This window comes from Chanodichthys erythropterus, chromosome 14 (assembly GCF_024489055.1).
Source record: "Chanodichthys erythropterus isolate Z2021 chromosome 14, ASM2448905v1, whole genome shotgun sequence".
Classification (NCBI taxonomy): domain Eukaryota; kingdom Metazoa; phylum Chordata; class Actinopteri; order Cypriniformes; family Xenocyprididae; genus Chanodichthys; species Chanodichthys erythropterus.
This window is the reverse complement of record NC_090234.1, coordinates 723,146-729,145: the sequence shown is the minus strand read 5'-3', so window position 1 is coordinate 729,145 and position 6,000 is coordinate 723,146. Positions and strand designations below refer to the sequence as shown.

Below are 6,000 nucleotides of genomic sequence, written 5' to 3'. Positions count from 1 at the left end.
TAAGCTATGCTAACCGCCAGAACTGCAGATCAGCTGAATGGATTCGAAAATGGTAAAACTCAACTGTTTAACTCTAGGGGAGTTGGAAAATGAGCCTATTTTCAAAAAAAGTGGAGTGTTTCTTTAATGACTTGACAAAATTATATATTGAGAAATTGACTTTAGAAGTGTCACATGTGTCTCACATTGAGTCTGGATTTATTTCTCAGAGGAAATTTCATGAAAACCAAGGATTTCCAGCTTGTATAGAGCGATCCCAATAAAAGTCCTCAGTGGGCCTGGGGAAAAGGGCAAGGCACCGTATGTCCTGCCTCACTCTTTAAACCAATAATAATAACAGCACAACAGCACATTGACGCGTGCACTGGAGTCTGCATACAGCACACCTGACACCAAAGTCTTCCTGTAATTCCTCACTGATTTCTTTGAGGTTCAATGTCAGATTGGCCTAGTTTAGCTGGTGTTAGTGTCAGGAGTGTTCATTAAATGTGGAGACGGTTTCAGTCATGTGTGTGTGTTGTCAGTGTTGGAGGCTGAGATCCCCGGGGAGGCGGTGTCAGATGATACTGCAGCTGGACAGAAGCACAATGCCAGCGGCCCGCAGGAGTCACAGCGCACGCTCACATACCCCTCTCGCCTCATCTACTACCTGAACGAAGCTTCTGAGAGCACCTACCATGACCTGAACACCCGCGCTAAGATTCCTGACCCACACGGACAGGTGAGAGCCGCTTCACTGCAGCGCAGCATCTGTCACAGAATATGACACATCAGCTTATGTCTATAGAAATGTGCATGGGAAGTCACTGCTGAGGCAGGATAGGGGATTGTTTTAAAGGGATGGTTCACCCAAAAATGAAAATGTGATGTTTATCTGCTTACCCCCAGGGCATCCAAGATGTAGGTGACTTTGTTTCTTCAGTAGAACATGATGATGATTTTTAACTCCAACCGCTGCCGTCTGTCAGTCGTATAATGCGTGTCAATGAGAAATCCATCTATAAGAGTCAAAAAAACATGCACAGACAAATCCAAATTAAACCCTCGTGACGACACATTGATGACCTAAGACACAAAATGATCGGGTTTGTGTGAGAAACCAAACAGTATTTATATCATTTTTCACCTCTAAAACACCACTATGTCCAACTGCCTTGAGCATCCGGTGTGTGAAGTCTGAATGCAAGGGGAAGTGATGTCTCGCGCGTATACTTCAATGAGAGATCACTTCCGTCTTGCATTCAGACTTCACACACCGGATGCTCAAGGCAGTTAGATATATTTGTGTTTTAGAGGTAAAAAATGATATAAATACTGTTTGGTTTCTCACACAAACCGATCATTTCGTGTCTTAGGACATCAATGTGTCGTCACGAGGGTTTAATTTGGATTTGTCTGTGCATGTTTATTGACTCTTATAGATGGAGTTCTCATTGACATGCATTATACGACTGACAGACGGCAGCGGTTGGAGTTAAAAATCATCATTTGTGTTCTACTGAAGAAACAAAGTCACCTACATCTTGGATGCGCTGGGGGTAAGCAGATAAACATCACATTTTCATTTTTGGGTGAACTATCCCTTTAACTGCATTAATTTTAAATGCCATCCGTTATATATTAGATTTAATCAAACTAACACTCATCGAGTAATAACTGCGCAGCAAAAAACAATGTGTGAGCTTTGACAGTTGTAATCCAACTAAATCAAATATTTGCATCATCTAAAGATTGCCAGGATCTGTATATTTTTATGTTCTGCTGTTGCTGTGTGCATAATGACACCCATTACTATATGGCCTTTATCCTCACAACAATGGCAAAACTAGTGCAAGTAGAGGAAGAGGTAACAGTAGAGGAAGATGAATGATAAGATGACTAAAAGCTGCTGTAGCAAGCAGATCCCTTTATTGGGCAAAATAAGCACCACACAGCTGAGGTGTAAGCCAGAGCTACTCACACAGGATCCCTTTATTAGCCTCAAGATCCTGTGAGAAAGAAGTGTGCTTAATTTTATTGAATGGGCACTTGTAGTGTACTTTATATATTAAAAGTAAATTGAAAAACTGTGCTTGCAGATAATATAATAATGAATAAAAGGCCACTTAAAAGTAATACACTCATGACTGTTTCTTAACACTGTACACTGTAATAAATTAAAAGATTTATTTAAATCATTGTTTTAATAATCTTTTGTTGTGCTTCAAAGAAGTACACTTACTTTAATGTGTAAAGTGCATGTAAAGTAGTTACAAATCTGTAATTAAAAATATATTTGAATACATGACACACAAGTTTAGTAAAAATGACATTAAAGTATATTTTAGTTGATCATAAATGCTTGTCAGTACATTCAGCTACACTTTATTCATATTTCAAAGACTATAGAAGTAATTATGAAATTACATATAAAAATGTACTTAAAGGGTTAGTTTACCCAAAAATTAAAATTCTGTCATTAATTACTCACCCTCATGCCGTTCCACACCCGTAAGACTTTCATTCATCTTCAGAACACAAATTAAGATATTTTTGATGAAATCCGATGGCTCCGTGAGGCCTCCATAGCCAGCAATGACATTTCCTCTGTCAAGATCCATTAATGTACTAAAAACATATTTAAATCAGTTCATGTGAGTACAGTGGTTCAATATTAATATTATAAAGGAACAAGAATATTTTTGGCGTGCCAAAAAAACAAAATAAAGACTTATTTAGTGATGGCCGATTTCAAAACACTGCTTCAGGAAGCTTCGGAGCTGCTATGAATCTTTTGTGTCAAATCATGGTTCGGATCGCGTGTCAAACCGCCAAACCGCTGAAATCACGTGACTTTGGCGCGCCGAACCACTGATTCGACATAAAAGATTCATAACGCTCTGAAGCTTCATGAAGAAGTGTTTTGAAATCGGCCATCACTAAATAAGTCATTATTTCATTTTTTTGGCACACCAAAAATATTCTTGTTCCTTTATAATATTAATATTGAACCATTTTTGGGTGAACTAACCCTTTAAGTCATACTTATGTGGGTCAAAAAGCACTCTAATGTCATTTAATAAAAATGTAAGTTATAATTAATTTTCATTTAATTGCAATTAACACACAATTAAGTGTCCAAAAATGTTACATTCAGTTTGCGCTTAAGTATATTCTTTTGAAATATATTATTTCCATTATATTTACTCTTTTTAAAAGTATTCTAAAAAAAGGGGGGGGGGGGGCAGTTTATCATTTGATTGATTTCTCTTATTTATCAACTTAATGGAAGCAAAATAAAACATAAGTTCAAAACAACTGCACTTTATGTAACATTTAGCTGAATGCAGACCGCACTGACTGAGCGAGACACATTTCACCAGCCCTGATAGAAAGACATGTTTGTGATTATTACTATGATAATGACATCATGCAGATATTGCTTCACAATGTTGTGATTGTACCATAAAATCCCCATAAAAATGGTCTCATTTCCGATCGGGACTCGATCTGTAAACAGTGAGGTCTGCTCACTCTAGCATCTGGCCTGACACTGTTTTTTTTCCTTCAACAGGAGGTTCATCTCGCTCAGGCTTCATTTCAACTTCAGGCCTTTGGATCCCAAATTATTCTGGACCTCACTTTAAACAAGTGAGTATTACGAAGTCTCTCATCGGTTTCATGACATGAGCGTGTCCCTCATGACTGGTGATGTGCCAGACTATCGATGTGTTGTGTCTCTGAGCCTAACACATGCACTTATGGGAATACAGGTCCTCTCTTGTGTGTTACTGGAAGTTTATGTGCTGGGATCCATTTTCATTCAGCTTCACAGATTTACACTGGAAATAACTCCATATCTCTTCGTCCCCACAATAATAAAACGGTGTTGAGCGCCTGACTGGTTATTGCAGGTTTTGTAACCAAAACACTACATAACTACATCCTCCAGACATTATCCAGAATCTCCAAAGCCAGACATTCATCTGCCGGGAATGTGTTTATGTGTGGTTTTGGTTAACACATGCACACTCACAGACACGGCATCCCTCGCGAAAAAGAAGTGCTCTTTATTTGCAGCACTGAATATTGTGCTTGTGCAGGTTTAGATCTTAAAAGTATATTATTAAAAAAACTTCTTGCAGATAATATAATATTAATGAAATAAAATGGCACTTTACTGTACCTAAAAAGAGTGCACTTTCATCACTGTTTCTTAGCACACATAAGAAAGTGCACTTTGTATTAAATGATGCATTAATAATGTCCCAAATTGTGATTATTCACATTTAGTGCTTGCTAAAGCATATTATTACTCAAAATATTAACTTGTCTAACTTTAGCCACTCCATTTGTGTTATGCCCTTCAGTGATATTTCAAATCATGGTGCTTGCTGATGACAAGTGATATTACTTTTCTAAGCAAACTGACTTCAAATTTTTGCCTGCCGAATGATAAATCAAGCAAAAAAATTCATTAAAGAAGTGCCCTGAGTCAAAGTAACTAGCTGAAAGTCATTATCATGTCTGCATTGCTGCATCTTACTCTTTAGTTGATTGAGGAGGCGATTTTGACGCGAGACCTGAGAGGCTAAAAATACTGTAATTGTGAAAGGGAAGTGGCGTCTGTCTGTCAGACTGCTTTGATTGATAAGCGGTTTACGTCCCAGACACACTGTCTCTCTCGCAGTGCCTCTCTCTGTGTGTGTGTGTGTGTGTGTCCTGATAGTGTGTCAGTGTGTGTCTGTATTCTATGTGCGTGTGGCCGGTGTTGTGGTTGTGCGATAGTCTTGATCTAAATATAGCCGTCCCACAGCATGCAGTCCAGAGAATCGCACTCGGACACTCGCTGTCCTCTCGCTGCACCTGCAAAACATCACTTACTTGTTATAAGTTACTTATAGTTAGAATGTCTAAAGTGGATTATCGAAATAAAGTGTTACCAGAAACAGTCCTGAAAGTTTACTCTCTTTAAGTACACTTAAGTGCCATTTTATTTCATTAATATTATATTATCTGCAAGTACAGTTAAAAAAATTCAGAAAAATTTCTGAAAATTCAGCTCTGATCACAGGAATAAATTACATGTTACTATATATTCACATAGATCAATTGTAATAATATTTCACAATGTTACTGTTTTTTGATCAAATAAATGCAGCCTTGGTGAGCAGAAGAGACTTATTTTAAAAACATTAAAAAATCTTACAGTACCAACACCAAACTTTTTTAATGCTAGTTTAAATTGCTAGCAAATTGCTAAATAATGACTACAACTACCACAAGGATGCGAGTTCACATGCTGAATGAATCAGACTGTGGTTGTAGTCCTTCCATTTTTCCCTACAAGTTGAAATCATAAACAGCTCTGGTTTCTGCTTAATACAGTGGCATGAAAAAGTATGTGAACCACTTGCAGAATCTGTGAAAATGTGAATAATTTTAATAAAATAAGTGAGATCATACAAAATGCATGTAGTGCTGTCCTGAGTAAGATATTTTACATAAAAGATGTTTGCATTTAGTTCACGAGACAAATCAATAGCTGAATTTATTAAAATAACCCCATTCATAAGAACTGTATGTGAAGCATTGATTCTCAATACTGTGTGTGGTTACCTGATGATCCACGACTGTTTTTATGTTTTGTGATGGTTGTTCATGAGTCTCTTGTTTGTCCTGAGCAGTTAAACTGAGCTCTGTTCTTCAGAAAAATCCTCCAGATCCTGCAGATTCATCAGTTTTCAAGCATTTTTTGCATATTTGAACCCTTTCCAGCAGTGACTGAATGATTTTGAGATCCGTCTTTTCACACTGAGGACAACTGAGGGACTCAAACTCAACTATTAAAAAAGGTTCAAACATTCACTGATGCTCCAGAAGGAAACACGATGCATTAAAAGAATGTAGGAGAAAACTTTAGAATTCAAATATCAAGGTAAATTGTACTTCATTTTTCATGCAAGTATCTTCTGTTGGTTCTGAAGGGCAGTACTAAATGAAAAACAATGATATTTAAAC

At 37.4% G+C, this 6,000-nt stretch overlaps 1 pseudogene; it reads left to right on the top strand.

Moving 5' to 3' along the window:
- LOC137035482 (disintegrin and metalloproteinase domain-containing protein 23-like) overlaps window positions 1–6,000 on the top strand; it is a 71,260-nt pseudogene that overhangs the window by 1,400 nt on the left and 63,860 nt on the right.